Source organism: Dermacentor silvarum, chromosome 1, assembly GCF_013339745.2.
Source record: "Dermacentor silvarum isolate Dsil-2018 chromosome 1, BIME_Dsil_1.4, whole genome shotgun sequence".
Taxonomy (NCBI): domain Eukaryota; kingdom Metazoa; phylum Arthropoda; class Arachnida; order Ixodida; family Ixodidae; genus Dermacentor; species Dermacentor silvarum.
In genome coordinates, this window is record NC_051154.1 from 362,214,530 (window position 1) to 362,231,768 (window position 17,239).

A 17,239-nucleotide genomic window follows, 5' to 3' on the forward strand; every position below is an offset into this window, starting at 1 on the left:
TTTTAACGTGTACCTAAATCTAAGTACACGGGTGTTTTCGCATTTCACCCCCATCGAAATGTGGCCGCCGCGACCGGGATTCGATCCCGCGGCAGCCTGCTTAGCAGCCCAACACGATAGCTACTAAACAACGACGGCGGGTCGCGCTCGCTCTGTCACAATACCATATCTCATTATAGTTCCAATACCAGCTGTAATAAATCGCTTTTAGGTTTAAATTTTGCGCTTCATGAAGTCAATGTGCCCTATGCTGGGAGGGTGCAAAACGATATTGATTTCGCTGCCTATCCCTGCCCAAAACACTGCTTTAGCACAGTACCGATGTTCCCTGGAAGTGCCGTAAAGGCATATGTTGTCAGAAGGGACTACCCTTTCGGCGCTGTCAGTTTAAACTCGTTGACTGTCGGCCCATATCTCGATATATAATTTTCTAAAAAAATTGCCTATTGAGTTACGCTTATGCATTACCATGAAGTTCCACAGAATGTCGAAGGGACAATGTCCAGAATTCCTGGACATTAAACACACGCCGTTCGGCGTGAGCAACTGCTTAACAAAGTAACAAAAAGAGTTGCAACACGTGTCAATGCCTACACGTACCACTGACAAAGCTATCCTTTTTATGTAGACGCAAAGGTTGCTCTTATGAAAGGCGTAAACCGAGCTATTTTCTTTTCGTTTAGTCTAAACTATTCCCGAAACACCAACGCGCAATTTGGCTCGTGCACGATGTCCCAAGGTAACCACCATTTCCGAGATTAGGTTTTGCCTCGTGTCAAACGGCTGTGACGTTTCCTGCTGCGCAGACCTTGAATGTTTGGAACGAGACGTCGTATTGGCACGCCAGTCACGTCGTGTCACCCAGATGCAGTACGTAACGAAAAGCAGCTTTCAATGGCGGCGAATAGTAGCCTTAGGCGGCGAGGCAAGCTAGCAGGTTTAACCGACAGGGCACTGCACAAGGGAGGGGGGCTTCGCCGGCTGCCAACGCAATGTTTAGTCGCTTGCAGGTAAGTACGTAGAATCTCACGTGGAAAGACTAGTTGCATGTGTTCCGCGTGCCGTGGTTCGATTGCGCAGCCTTCCCGGTGAATACGGTCGTTGGTATTCACAGGCAGCGTTGTCCGATTACAGTACGCGTAGCGCGCTTGTATATAAACTCGCCATGGCTTCTACATTCAGCATCAATTGACGGACGAAGAGTTCTTCAGGTAAGCATCGTTCGACCATTAGCTCGGGCTAAGCAAATATTTCATAAATTAACAACTGCCTGTTTTAACAAAGAACTAGACTATTCGCTTTGTGTTTTCGCCGCAAAGCCGCTTTTTATTACCTTTGAAGAGCAAAAGAAATGTAATAACTTTCTAGAAGCAAATGCATAGCTATTATTATAGCTTTTTTTAGTTTTTCTGCAGTCGCACAATGATGTACAAGGACACCTATTTATTTATTTGTGTGTTTATTAGTTGTTTATTGAATTTACCCTTAGGATCAGACGTTGCAGTGGGAGTGTGAAATAATGGTACCGAACAGGATGATGAATTAAAAAAAACACGAGTGTTCTTAAGATTATTCTAAGAGATTCTAAGATTATTCTAAGATTATTCCAAGATTATTTTAAGAGAGTGCATTATTCTAATAAGCAATGTTAGGCACGTTAAAATCACCTAATAAATCAATATTCGGCAATGTCTTACAACAAGAAGAAACACAGTACATATCATCGTACAGATCACCCACAAATGTTTCACAGTAATCAGGGCGGTGATTGCAAATGGCCAAGATACTTTTCTGTTAGACTTGTTTAACGAATGCACATACAACCTCGAGATCAGAGGTCACGGGATACATTAGAAAGGCAAATTATTATTTATGCCCGCTAGTACGCCGTCACCTTGACGTTAAACCGAACATTTGCACCAGTTTCCGAATTATTCGTGATCTTTGATTTCTGGTCGAAGTTATGTTGAAGTCAAGGCTACGATATCAGGCTAACATGCGTCGATGGCAGATTCTGAGCCAGGCTGGTTTCTGACAAACTGAAATGTTGACTACTGTTAGGCGTAGCCACACAAAAGTATTCGCTAACGCCTATGTTACGTTCCTTAAATTTTGTTCTCACAGAAACACATTTTCTTTTGATTTAGAGTTGGATGACTTAACCAGCACAGGTTGGCATTTGTTTGGGGAATACGAACCTAAGTGATGAGTACGCTCAATCGCAGTGTGAGGTATAATACCCACCACGGCCGATAAATAGGACCTCATATTTGACTGGGAAAGTTCCCACGATTCGAGGAAATCGGGGATGCCTCGAAATAATAGGTTACTGCGCCGCGAATGATCTTGCTCGTCAAGATGCGATTCTAAGCCTCGGGTGTGAACCGACTTTAGTGAGCGCCCTTTTCGTCGCCAATGGCTTGCTCCAGATGCGTTGTTCGTTTGGTTTTCGGTTTGAGTTCATCAAGCCTTTCCAGGATTTAAAAGACTTGGGCTCGAATTTCTAGCGGGCCAATTTTTGATTTCTTTGACATCGGTTGCTGATTCGTTCTGAATCTTAGATGAGAGTGTCGAGCACGTGTGTAGGTACTTGAGGAGGTAAAGTATCACGGTCAGCTTTTCGGAGGGATCATCGATGCTAAGCGATGCCTTAGCTTACCTATGTTTGGCCCCACATTTGCCTTTACACCACCAGAGAAAATATCTACAAACATAATTCAAAAGCAATTGCAGACAATGTCATCTAGCTCTCCTGTTCTGCACTAAAATCTACGCTGGTAACTCAGAGAGCGCTTTTTATAAAGCTTAAGCGAACCTTATAGGAAATATCACCCCAAGCTGAAGCTATGCCCGAGGAACAATAAGCGAAAATATTACTGCTTTCAATGTACGATTTAAGCATTCATTTTCTGGCATTTACATTCGCACGAAATAAGTTACTGATGCCTTTAGTTTTAGAAAGCGCTCACATTGCGCATATACGTTAGTGTACTGCTCACCAAATTTTGTATGACATTGCTGAAGTTACTCGTCATAAGAGCGCTACTAATGTGATCCCTTCTCGGAATATCAACTAAACATTGACGACAAAATCCACCGCGGTGATTTATTTACCGCACAATTATGCTCTTGAGCAACATAAGTCCAATTCATAGAGTTTTTCTTTCAAATATTCTTTTTGGCATTGGCGTGTCACTTTCGCTAATATATGTCCAGCAACAGGATAGGCTGGAATTTGCCATTACGAAGCGTAATAGCGCAATAGCGCTTTGTGAATACTGGCGCCGGTCTTTAGCGTTTCCATTCACGCCCAGTTTCTGCTGCCGCCAAAAATCGGGTACCTTTCATTGAAGTGTCAGCGCAGGGCAACGAAAGCGTAGGATTCAGAAGTTATAAGCAGCCATCCAATGTGTTGTCCTTCACAATTAAACATTAATCTGCTTGAATTAACAATCACCAGTGACAGCAACATATGAGTTGCATCCTCTGAACATGTCACTTGGTAAACCTTCGAAAGCGATTATGCTTATTTGTGGCATAAAAGTCCTACAGAAATTTACAAGAACAATGCCCACATAAAAAGTTCTTGGAAAACTTCTTAATCCAAACGTTTTCACAGCTCAAGCAATTCTATCGCAAAGCCTACAGGCTAGAGGACGGGATGAAATAAAAGGGTGGATACGTAGGCGGAAAGTCTTAATTTTTCCGGGGGGGCTGGGGTCTGACCAGCTTACAGAACCCCACCCATATATATATATATATATATATATATATATATATATATAACCATCAATAACAGTTACACTGGAAACTTGGTGTGACCTCGAAAGATTGTTCAGTGAAGTTACGAGCCTATATGCGTATTTGCAAGACCTGAGACAATTCAGTTTTACTGCCCGAGTCCCTTCGCACCGTCAAGAAATTGGCGTCTCTTGGTTGAGCCATGCGACAAGCGGGTTCAGTTAAGCACGTTACGGTGATATATGAGTTTTGTGCGTATTAAGTCGCACAAGTACACATCTATGAAAAAAGCAATGTAACGCCTTGCAAAATTTTTTATACGAACTATATAATCAAGAAATCTTTTCCTGACGAAAGGTCAGTTATTGAGAAAATAAGAAATAACAAAATTAGACCATATATATATAAATTTCTGAACACAAATTATGAGTAGAATTATTAGCATAAGTATGTGATTCCATAATGCAATAGGTTCATTACTTGTCAAGGCATGCCTCATGCCACTGGTTTCGTTTATCTTCCGGAGGCAGAATAAAGGATTAGAGAGTAAAAATTATCATGTGCCCAAATAAATAAACATATTAACAAATAAATAAAGAAGGCAGCGATATCTCTAAAGCGCGAAAGGACTCGATAGCAAATATTGGAACAGTGTGGATTGTGTTATTGAGCGGCAAACGCAGCATATGACGAATGAAAATTAATAAGGAAAATGCACAGATAGACTAGGGAGCCCAAATGCCTTCACTCTGCTTGCGCTGTTATGGGCCCCATTTTCGTTCCTTTGTATAACTTTTTGTGTTGTTTCCAAAGGCAGGTGGTTTGCTTTGACTTGTAAGTTGGTTCCTTTCTCTCTCCTATTAAAGACAGCAGTTCGTTGTCTGATGCGATGATTTCACCATAATTGAAAAAGTGTTCGTTCGGGCACTTGATCTGGAAATGAAATTGTCGGCAATCTTATTCAAATTGATTTTGCGAGAGAGTTCTTTGCGGGCGTGCAAAATTGCCAGATGGTTCAAACGTGCTTGTCCAGTCGTCGACCGAAAGTACGTTTTCAGACGACGAAGGCAAGAAAAACACTTCTCGGATGTGGTCGACGTGACCGGTATGGCCAACGCAATTTTTTTTAGCTTGGCAATTTCCGGCAAGCGGTTTCGCAGGTGTTCGCCCTTGCCCTCCGTAAACTTGTGCACGTCGTCCTCGAATGTGTGCAATGATGCCTGCCGACCTTTGTTGGCTTAAAATGTCAATTAGCATATCTCTGTGCAAAATCCGGCGTCCTAATTCAAGGTCGTCACCGTAGAACTATGTTATATAGGCTTCGTCTTCCTTCCCTATGGCAAGCTGCTTAATGTGGGACTTATGCTGCCACATATCAGGTGGATACCTGTTGTTTAACGAAGACAGCACTGTGTCAAGTACTTCATAGAACCTCTGGTGGTACATGTCACTCGCTGACGGAAACACGTGAGCTGGGGAACCTTCTTAATAGGAGCGTAGAGTCTTCTTTCGCCTAGCAGCTAGAACACACGGGTCCTCAACTCCTACTTTTCCTGCCTCTGCCATACATACGCGGGTCACGCGCTTTATCTTGAAGTTAATCTGCGCCGAATTCAAGCTTAGGCCATCCGAGATAGCTAGTCTCTTCGCGTGCGCTGTCTCCCCGTACGCCTAGTGTTATGTTTCCGCTGGTGCTGGTGCAAAATACGCTTCCTTTTCAGCGTCAGACGGGTTCTGGCGAAGTACCGATAAGCGAGGTGCCCACTGTTGGCTTTGTCGTTGGCGCTCTTGCTGTGTTTGTAGCCAGTGCACATTGGAACGTCCACAGCCGCGGTAGAAGCGAGCTCGACACCTGTTTTCTATTTCTCCTTTTATTGCGACAGAAATTGTGTCGACACTCCAGGCAAACTTTCGCTGTCGTCGTCGCCATGATATTCCGTATAAAGTCCAAAAGTCATAAAATCAGCGACCCATGCACTGTGGGTGCGAAAAAAAGCGCGTAACACTGAGCTGAAAACGATGGCGGCTTGATCGATATTAGCTTCCCACGCGGTCAACATTCGGGATAGCTGGAGGTCACGTCATCAAATGCGCGCATAGGGAGGAGAGCACGCATCTGCATGCCACAGCTGCACCTGCGAATGACTGTGCGCATTTGACACTTACGCGGCCTGCGTGCCGTATCCGATTGTTGGTAATCATTGGGGGGTGCAATGATCAAGGGTGAGCAGGGATGGCTGCTAACTTCATGCGCGCTGTCTTCCTTCTTAGGCTGTTTTTCCGCGCCCCAAGTGTTGCAGATCGCATAGCCTAATTAGGGAGACAGGGGTAATTGGAGATCGCTGACAGAGGCCGTCCTGTAATGGACATAAAAATATGCAGATGATGATGACGAATCTAATTTTCGGGGTCATGGTGAATCGCATGGTTGTACGAACCATTCGCCCCCGCTGCCGGCGTTCTTCATAATGCCAGCGTTGTGATAGCGACTGCTCCTGGTCATCCGGCGAGATGATATCAGGATTACATGGTCCGTGCATTGCACGATGTTTGTTATTTTAATTAGTGAGTAAATGTTACTACAATTCATAGAGGCGATATAAGCAACGTACAGACTCGTGTAACGGCCGCACTTTTTTGCGACAATTTTGACGAACCTTAAATAGGACCGGTCCACTTTATCTCATTTTTCCAACTGCGAGTATGATATCCGCGTAAACCTCCGCGATCGGCTCCTCTCGCCATCTATAGTCGTGTACAATTTTAGAGGACGGGCACTCTAGACTGAGGCCATGAGCCGGACGGCCGGTGACCCCGCAGACGAAGGACATGGCAGCTCGCGCTTCGAGCTGGGCTGAATCGCGTGAGCGAGTCTATTTCTTTAGTAGCGGTTGCAATCGGCTGCTGCGCTTCAGTGATCAGGGTGGGGCGCCCCTCTTGTCTTTTTAAGTTGTGACTGACGTTTTTTATATAGTTGCGACGCGCGAAAGAACGCTGCGCGGGAAAATTCGCAGTGGACGGCGATCGGAATCGGCGCTGAAAACGATGGCCTCTCGGTTGAATTAAAAAAAATATTTGCATTCAAGTTGGGGGTGCGGCTCTTACACGGATTTATACGGGGAGAATCTTCCTTCGTCTAATTGTCTTATGCTTCGCTATCACTAATACTGCTTCGCCTTTCCGGCGAAACTGCAGCCTCTCTATCTCTCTCTTTTTTTATTTGGAGTCCTAGTAAAAGATCTGCTGCGCTTGACTGCTATTGATTCTGATTTCGAGTGAATCCGGCTTAGTCATATTTGTGAACTCTGCAGGCACGTTGCGATGTTTTCATCCCCAAGAAATGTTGTCAACTATTATAAGTTTTTTTTCATGAGTCGCTAGCATTACCTACTGGAAAGAGAAGGAATGCTGAAACACATATTATTCACGTGCATTTCACACGCCGTTGGTAAAACACTCTGCCAAAGGGGTCACTAAAGTTTGCAGGTCTTTTTCAGTGTCAAAAAGCGCGCAAAGTAATTTGTAGCGAGTTGAACATACAGAAACATATTCATTCTCTAGACATAGGCTATATCCAAATCTTTAGAAATAATTGTTAGTTGGCTACCTCTTTCTCTTTAAAAATATAATAAACTTTGTCCTATGTACACATTGAAATATAATGTGTCTGTGCATGGTGTTCACACTGGAAATTAAAATAACATGTTGAAGGGGGGGGGGGTGAAAGAATACGGATCAGGCAGCCACCGTTAGTGCTTCTAATGCGCGTGTTGTCCTATTGTCAGGATTTTCAGAAATAAAGCGAAAGTATGAATAAAAGCCGTTCACGCCAACGTCAACAATGATGCAATTAGTGTGTAGCCACAATACCATTTTAAGGGAAGAGGTAGAGGCAACTGAAAAGAAACCATAAACGATTTGGGTAACAGGACTCGTGTAATTACATTTTAGGAGCGGGGGGGGGGCTTCGGAAGCCCCGCCCCCCTCGCTGTCAGGGGGGGGGGCGGAGCCCCCCCCCCCCCGGAAAACCCTGGAGGGGGCTCGAGCCCCGGAGCGCCTCCGTAGTCGGCGCCTGTGCGTGGATACCAAGCTACGAGTGTGGAACGGGATTGAAAGTACTTCCGTTTTACTGTGACAGTTTCATTTCTTCATCACCAAACGGGGACACATTTGCTGTCCCTAAAGAAAACCTGTTACCTTTGTCACAGCTTTCACAAGACGCCGATTTGAAACTTAGTCAGATTGAAATATCAGCTTAACCAGTGGGACGTCGACGTAGTTCTAAGACTCTAGGACATTTCAATTACAGTGCCGCACAGCGCAGGACGCATCTGCTTAGAAAGACGATGTTTCGTGGTTCCACCTTCATCAACAGTAGCATGACGTCCCCATGTTCTCGGCGACAGAACTCAGATGAGCGACCACTATATTCCGGATAAAGGCATGCATTCATAATACCACTTGTGTCCAGGAACTGTCCGTAATAAAAAGTTTTGGTTGGGCGCGGCGTTGAACATTGTGGCAAAGAATGCCGAGTAATAACTTTTCCAACGGAGAACAAGCACTCCCACCACAGCTTCAGCTATCGGTTTACCTAACTCAGCATAATGCTGGATAATAGTCATGTTCAGGAAGACAACTTACTATAGAAATACTGTCATAGTAGTGGCGTTCGCCATTACCGGGGAATAGTAGGTTCACCTGATAAACTTAGAAAGGATGCGCGTGTATACGTCCTGTGTTTTTCGTATCACGAGTCTTTTACAACCATTGCAGATAAAACATGATCAGCATCAAGACCCTCCTTGTCGGGCTCCTCGTCCTGGCTTTGGTATTCAACATCGCCATGGCACAATACGGAGGCTTCGGTGGTGGTGGACGCGGTGGCGGCGGTCGCGGTGGCGGTGGACGCGGCGGTGGACGCGGCGGTGGACGTGGCGGTGGTGGACGCGGTGGTGGCGGACGCGGTGGTGGCGGACGCGGTGGCGGGCGTGGATTTGGCGGCTACAACGGATGATTCCCGGCTACCACGCTGACGCGTCACTCTGTGCTTAACAGCGTGGAGGTCGAGTGGCCAACCAAATAATGTGATTTGCGAGAGGCCTGCGGGATCCGGCTGGACCTGTGATCGCGGACCTTCGAGATGTTGATGTGCTTCTGTTGAACATGACCCCGAATAAACATTGCTTTCCTTGACTGGCACCCACATGTTTGCTCTCTTATGCGTGCTCACTTTTTTTTACCTCATGGTGCAAAAAAGTACAGTGGTGCCTTGAACTGATTAACCTAATCCACTCTGGGTACAGGTTTGTTCTGCGAGGCGTTCATTCTGTGGGACATGTTTTTAAAGCGAAGCTTTATATGTCAAGGCGAAATCGTATATGGCTAGGCGAAATCGCTTGTGCACAGAAAACTATCGTCATCAGCATTGGCTCGAGCGTCATCGTCTTCTTCCACAGCTGGCTGCTTTGCCGCTAATCATTCCAGCGTAGAACTTCACGTCTCTTTTGTCATCGTAATGGGGACGTTTACTTGGGTATGCTTAAGGGGGTATGAGCCATTCATTGTCTTACCTAACAGACAGATTTAATTTTCAAGCAATTGAATCTCGAAGAATCGCAAGCGGCAATAGCGGGCGAACGCTGCTAACCACGCCGCCGAGCAAACTCTAGCCACCTAACTCTAGCCACAACGGCGGACTGTGGGCATAGTCTGTGGCGTCGTTCTCTCCATCGAAGCCGAATGTGTATGTAACCGCATCATTAGGAAATACTTTAATGAATCCTCGGGATTAACCCAGTGATAAACACCTGGGCCGCATGTTTCAGCTTCACTGTTTAACCATCTTCACGGAGTGGAAAAGCTGTCAAATTTTTGTTTATGGTTTCCTTTGGGGAGCATAATAATTTGTTTCGGGACCCGGGTTAAGCATGTCAAAAGGCAAAAAAAAGAAATACTACAACACGCTGAATAAACTGGCAGCTTGTTTACCAAGAAATTAAGATGTTGAAGAGAGAGAGAGACAGAATAAAGGCAGGGAGGTTAACCAGATGGGAAGAGCTGGTTTGCTACCCTATGCTGGGGAGAAAGGTGAGGGGGGGGGGGTAAAGTGACGTGGAAGTAGAGATAAAGAAAGAAAGGGTCTCAGATTCATAATCACAGGTGGTCACTGCCACCGCATACTGTCGCCGCACAGCACAGTAGCACTTGCAGACTGTAAACATCTGTTCAGGCTACAGCCGCTTGTCCAACTCTGTTGCCTTTAAAAACTGCAACAGTGCCCTCGTTGCCCTCCGTTGCGTTGGCTTGTGATGTCGGCATTCTGAAATAAGTTTCTCTGTTAGAGCTCTTTGATCAAAGCGCACTATCGTCTCTGTAAATTGTAGCGAGGACAGCCACAGAGAAGGTGCCGAAGAGTCTCCTCACTACCACAGTCACCACACGAGGCGTCGTCGGCCCATCCGATTAGGGATGCAAAAGACTTAGTAAAGGCCACTCCTAGCCATATTCGACACAGCAGGGTAGCTTCGCGACGGCAGAGTCCAGCTGGGATGCAAAGGCGTAGAGAAGAGGCTAGGTGGTGCAGCCGGTTGCTTTGAAGACTTCCTGTGTTCCACATGGAGAACGTAACATCCCGGGTGAACATTCGCTAGTTTTTTAGCGGCATCTGTTTTTGATAGCAGTATCGACTCCTCTTCGTCACCTTGAAACGCCGACCGAGCAGCGTTATCGGCGTGCTGGTTCCCTATGACGCCGCGGTGGCTTGGAAGACACTGAAATGTCACGTGGTGTCCTTTCTCAGTAAAGGTATGCGTTAGCTCGCTAATCTGTCCCGACAACGACGATAACGACGAAGATGTTGGAGGTCCAGAGATAGATTGTCAAGGATGGAAGGATATTTACACCAGAGCTTACACAAATGAGCAATTTTAGGCACACTTCTCAGTTCAGCCTGAGTCAGTCTCTATCAGCGGAGGACACAGCATGAAGAACTTCCTCCCGCCTCCGTCTTCATTTCTTTAAGGGTCCATGATGGAAGAAGCGATCCCAAGTTGCCTGTCACTTCGCTTTCTTGTGCATATTTCCGGAAGCGTAGCGAGGTGGACGTGCGGGTTAATCTAGTCGAAAGAATATACAGGCCCAGGAAACGCGAACGTGCGCCTGCGCACAGGCGTGTCCTAGTTCGTTCAGAGGAACTGTGTTCACTTACTCTGAGAGTTAAACATTACTCTATCTCCCGCTAAAGGGAACCATGTGTGGATGCGAAGCAGCGGGGAGATGGTTAGCTTGAGCGGGAGATGGTTTCGCGGCAGCGGCCCGAGCGCTCATCGCGGCGCAGCACAGGAGAAAGAATGAGGCGCGCGCGCTCCGTCATTTTCATACCGCGGAACTATCGTGGCGCCCCCAGCGGAGTATGCAGCTGTCGCATCACCTGTCGTGCGCGCCGCTTCGGATTCCTAGAGGAGAGAAAGGGGGGCAGCGTAGGAGAGGAGAGAGAGGGGGAGGGTGTATCAGCCGGGCCACGTTCAATGAAACCCACACGCATGTCAGGACAGTAGTGAACGCCTGTGTTTATTGTTGTCAGTCCTTTATACCAAAGCGATGGAAAGGGGGAGGGGTTTAGCAGATAGTAAAGAAAGGCACGTGTAGTTCAACAAAGATAGGTGGCTTGCGCTCTTAGGCCTGATACGATACATCTTCCCCTTCAACGTCGTTGACTTATCTGCTGAAAGTTTTGATCGTATCCCAGACGTCCCGGTTGACGTGTTTGACGCTGCGACCTTCGCTGCGGTAGAACTGGCTGCAACGGTGGTTACGGACAAGTTGGTACTACCGTGGGCGAGCCGGACGTGGGAGATTCTACAGAGGCAGGTACCTGCTCTTCGTCGTAATCTTCGTCGGAGGTGCCCTCAAAAGGCTCGCTCGTTGCCAAGAGGTGCTGCCGATTGCGGCGCAGGATGTTCCGGTCTTGTGTTCGCACATGGAAGGAACGAGGCCCCGCTGATCCAAGAACCTTGGCTTTTGTAGCGTTAGCTACACTGGCCTAGCCAAGCCCGTTTCGCGCGGCACATCAAGAGCCGTGCTGCGCATGCGCAAGGATCAGTGATGTCACACGGCTTGCGCACCGGAGCCACCGGAGCCGGCACCTCTCGCGCACTCCGCTGCCGCCGCGCGCGACTCACCGCCGCCGGTCTGCGCATTCCAGAGGAGTGACGTCGTAGCCGTGGTAGACGCACTGGCGCCGGCGCGCGCTCGCTGTGCAGTCGCCGTCTGACACTGCGCTGGAGCCGCTGCGCTTCTGACTGGCGTTTGCCAGTGTGGTATAGCCATGGAGAAGGAGAGCGCAAATGCTGCTCAACAGCGCAGAAGAACGGAGAAGCTTGACTCATCGGATCCAGAAGTAGTTGCCTGGCAATTAGCGGTTGAGCGTAGGAGACAACCAGGAAAGCTAAGAATAATCAGCTGAACCTTTGCTAACGCTACGTATATCCTGGCATAGCCGAGCTAAGCCACTGCAACTTTTCTTATCCATGTCTTTCCCCTTATGCGAACGGAGTCGTTGCTCCTGAGGTCGGGAAGTACACGTCTGCTGTGTTTGCTCTGCCTGTGCTTCCTTACTCGCGTGGAAACCAGGGCTCCGAAGTCTGGTGTGGGGGTCCGCAGGCATCTTCCTTGCAGAAACTCCGCTGGTGATCGCCCATCCTCCAGTGGACTTGTTCTGTAATTCAGGACGCCAAGCCAAAAGTTCTCATTCGCCGCTCCGCTTTTGTCTTTTTCAAGATGCGCTTAATTATCTGTACACCTTTCTCGGCAAGGCCGTTTGACTGAGGGTACTCTGGACTGGATGTGATGTGCTTGAAATCGAATTGCTGAGCAAATAGCCTCAACTCACTACTGCCAAACTGGGGCCCATTGTCTGTGCAAACTTCGATTGGTATGCCATAACGGGAAAATATGGCTCCCAATTTTTGTATGACGGAACTGGCCGTTGTACTGGGTAATAGTTCAACTTCCGGGAAGTTCGACATTGCGTCATAGGCACAGAGATAATGCTGGCCACCATACTGAAACAAGTCGACACCCACGCGATACCAAGCTTGTGTCGGTGTTGGACGCATGATTAGTGGTTCTGGCGGCTGCCTATAAGGATAAGTCTGGCATACTGAACACTTGCGAACTAGTCTTTCTATATCAGAATTTAGATTGGGCCAGTATACCAGCTGCCTTGCTCTGGCTTTGCATTTTCCGATGCCGAGATGCCCTGCATGAACTCGCTTTAGTATGTCCAATTGCATGCTGCTTGGCACTACGACCTTCGTTCCTTTTAGAAGGATCCCTTTGACCACTGAGAGTTCGGAAGCCACCGCCTTCAGCGGACCTTCCACGGCACCCCCATTCGCCAGCTTGTGAAGTACCTGCTGAAGGTAAACGTCAGGTTCGGTCTCACTTGCAAGCCTTGAGATGGTTTTTTCACTCACGAGTGCCGATACTACTGTGACTCCATGAACTTCGACGTCACTTGTGGGGGAGGCAGCGCCGTCTTCAGAAGCAGGTGCCCGGGAAAGCATGTCGGCCACAGCCATCGGTTTACCGGGAACAAAAGTCAAAAAGAAACGCTGTACTCTTGGCGGCATGTCAGCAATGGCCTTTTTTGATATGTCAAGCGTTGGGCGATGGTCGCTCTCAACAATGAAAGGGTGACCGTATACGAAGTGATAAAACTTTTCGCATTCAAAAACTAACGCCAGAGATTCTTTTTTTTTATTTCTGAATAACGTTGTTCGGATTCGTTAAGAGCTCTTGAAGCGTAAGCCACAGGTCTCCAGGCGCTCCCGTGACGTTGCATCAGCGCCGACCCGACACCGTACTTCGAGGCATCCGCCGTTATTTTCGTTTCTCTGCCTGGTTCGAAAATTGCTAGAAGTGGCGATTCGCTAAGCTCTCTGCATATAGCCTGGCAGTCGTTCTCATGATTCGGTGTCCAGTCAAAAACAACATCTTGCTTCAACAGCGAACGGAGAGTAGAAGTGCGCTGGGATAGTGACGGCACATATTTGCAAAAGTAGTTGACGACGCCTAAGAGCCTCTGTACAGCTTGTTTGTCTCGTGGTGCCGGCATTTTCAGCAGAGCTTCTACCAAAGCGGGGTCAGGGCGTATGCCCCTGCTGCTGATAATGTCACCAAGAAAGAAAACTTCAACGCCGAACAAGCACTTTGACGCGTTGAATGTCAGCCCTGCTTTTGCTGCTGCTAGTAGTGCGTTTCTGAGCCTGTCATCGTGTTCTTTTCGGGTAGCACCCCAAATGAGCAGGTCGTCGACATATACACGCACGCCAGGCAAACCATCAAATATCTCGTTGGGCGCTTTTTGAAAAACTTCGCTTGCCGATGAAATGCCAAAAGGCAGTCGAAGAAACCGATAACGGCCAAAGGGAGTTGCGAAGGTGCATATTTTGGAAGACTGCTCATCCAGTGGTATCTGATGGAATCCGGCGTTAGCGTCAAGCCGAGAAAACATCTTCGCTCCAGCCAACTCTGCTTCTATGTCTTCACGGCGCGGCATCTGGTTATGTTCTCTCTTAAGGCATTCATTAATTTTTCTCGGGTCCATGCATACCCGCCGCCTAACATAAAGCCACGGCTTTGTCCAACGTAAGGCCCTTGTCCCTGAGCAACTTCGCCCGGAGCTTCGGCGAGTTTGTACCGAACACAATTTGGTCGCGCAACCATCTCGTCCATCATCCTTTCATACTTGCAAAACTGCGCCTGCTTCTTCAGCGCGCGTAGGAACTGTTCGAAGGGTTCAGCTTCGCTCTGTAGTCGAGACCGGAAGACGTAACGCTCATGAATTGTGTTCTCTTGCTCGACGTAGTATTTCTCGAGCTTGGCCACCACCGTGCCATAGTCCTGCTTGTCTTCGCCTTCATCGAACGTAAAGTTGTTGTAGACTTCCAGCGCCTCGTCACCAGCCACGCTGAAGAAAAGGGCCGTCTTTGCTGCCTCTGACCTCGGTTTTTGAGTGCACTCCGTGGCTGCCAAAAAGAAGTCAAATTTTTCCCGGAAGAGCTTCCACGTTCATCCCCCGTTGGTCGAGAGGCCCAGAGGCTCCGGTGGCTTGATGTAATCCATGCGTGCGGTGTTTTGAAGGCTGTGGTGTGGGCACTTGTTACGGTGCTTCCTTCATCGTCGAGCAGGCAAGGCTTCAGTATCCCACTTCTGACACCATGTATCAGCCGGGCCACGTTCAATGAAACCCACACGCATGTCGGGACAGTAGTGAACGCCTGTGTTTATTGTTGTCAGTCTCTTATACCAAAGCAATGGAAAGGGGGAGGGGTTTAGTAGATATTAAAGAAAAGCACGTGTAGTTCAACAAAGATAGGTGGCTTGCGCGCTTGGGCCTGATACGATACAGAGGGGACGCGCATGCGCTGTGGGGGTGTGCCACACGGGCGCCGCTCCGTACAGTAGAGGATTCCTAGAGGAGAGAAAGGGGGGAGCGTAGAAGAGGAGAGACAGTGGGAGGGGACGCGCATGCGCTGTGGAGGCGTGGGACGCCGCGGGAGGGACGGGCAAAGCCCCCGCCATAAGCTGCTTCGCATCTAAAATCTCCAGTGAGCCCGGTTTGCTCTGCGAAATGTGCGCTGAAAGAGGTGTTATGCAAGTGTGGTACTACTGTAGAAGTGAACCACCTGGTTCCGGTGCTGAAGGTCCTCGGTTGATATATCTGTCCGAGCGACTACATTTTGAGGCATTGAGAATCTCTTTCCAGCACAAGAACTGTCGAGATCTCCTGGGGCTGTACTCAGTGAAATGACCTAAATAAATGAGCGACAAAAGGCACTTCCTCGCCACAACAAATATTCGACACTTCGGTGCAGTAACCTTGAACTGCCTCTCCACATGAACCTTATGTAATTATGGTTCGCTCGAAGAGACGTTCGTCGTGCGGTAAACATAAATTGGGTGATGATGATTGTTTTGTGTCATGAGAACCTAGGTTCCTTTCATTTCCTTTTCCTACATTAGGCATAACGTCTTCGCTTTTGTTTGCCTTTTTATCCTTCTAGTTCCCATCTGGTAGCGTTTTTTTTTCATGCAGCCTACTTTAGCAACACGCACTATCATCATCGTCAAATTATATAAGTACAGTATAGTAGTACGGCCTTACGCAGATATCTGCAATTTGTCCTGCCCTGCATTGCGAATTCATTTGATTCTTAAATCAGTTCAGATCACCACACTGTTTAATTCTTAGAAGTAACTGATGCCGAATGCTATGCTGTAACGCCTCAAGTGATAGACATCATCAGGCATGATAACATATAGGCTTATTCTCTTCACAAGAATGACGAGAAACAACTCATTGTTTTCTACCGTTCGTGTGGTCTAGCCGGTGAGAAAACTGAGCTGCGTCGAAATGCTTTGTAATGGATCAGCTAAAGTTTAAGGTGGTGGTCCCACTCCGGCGGCACGAGCCCCCCGTTTTCAGTACTTTTGGAGTAACCGTTGCGGCTCTTCTACTTAGGATATTAAGTTGTGGTATATACCATAAAAAGCTTAATTCTTGTAGATTCCAACTATATAGAATATAAGAAAATTGATTTATCTGATTTAGAAATAAATGTTCAAGAACAAGCATGAGATACATGGTTTTTGCGAACTTTGTTTCAGTTGTGACCATATTTAGAAGAAACTACCGCACTTACTGCATTGCGGCTTGCTCTGTAGCTTTAGGACATATTTATCTAGTTCCAAGACGTACCAAATAATTCAAAATTTTTACTTTTTAGATCATTTGCTTTTGAAAATTGCCGAATATCGCAATCTTCTGTTGTAAACAGCCCGGGAACTACATGCTCAAGGAAGCTAAATTTTGGATAAAGTAGAGTTCAAGGAATTTCCATTTAGGACGCAACATTTCATTAATGTAGCTTTACTAGTTTTAAACCGCAGCTTCGTATAGTACCTTCCCGCAAAAATGGGCAAAAATAAAACCAGAATTCTAAATATTGCTTAATTTCGGCCGCATTATTAGGAAAACTAATAAAGTTACATGAATGAAATTTTGCGTCCAAAATGCAAATTCCTTGAACTCTACTTTATCCAGAATTTAGCTTCCTTGAGGATGTAGTTGCCCGGCTGTTTACAACAGAAGATTGCGATATTTGGCAATCTTCAAAAGCAAATTATCCAAAAAGTAAAAATTCAAAGTTATTTTTCTACGTCTAGGAACCAGATAAATATCTCCTAAAGCTACAGAGCAAGCCGCAATGCAGTAAAAGCGGTAGTTTCTTCTAAACATGGTCACAACTGAGACACAGTTCGCAAAAACCATGTATCTCATGCTTGTTCTTGAACACTTATTTCTAAATCACATCCATAAATTTCTTTCTATTATATATAGTTGGAATATACAAGAATTAGGCTTTTTATGGTTTATGCGACAACTTCATATCTTAAGTAGAAGAGCCGCCACGGTTGCTCCAAAAGTACT

General features: G+C 46.9%; 1 long non-coding RNA gene across 1 annotated transcript; it reads left to right on the forward strand.

Moving 5' to 3' along the window:
* The first annotated feature begins 1,019 nt into the window (after window positions 1–1,019).
* On the forward strand, window positions 1,020–8,949 carry LOC125942392 (uncharacterized). The gene is made up of 2 exons (XR_007465065.1): window positions 1,020–1,211; window positions 8,518–8,949. It is a non-coding gene; the product is annotated as an uncharacterized LOC125942392 (long non-coding RNA).
* The last annotated feature ends 8,290 nt before the right edge of the window (window positions 8,950–17,239 follow it).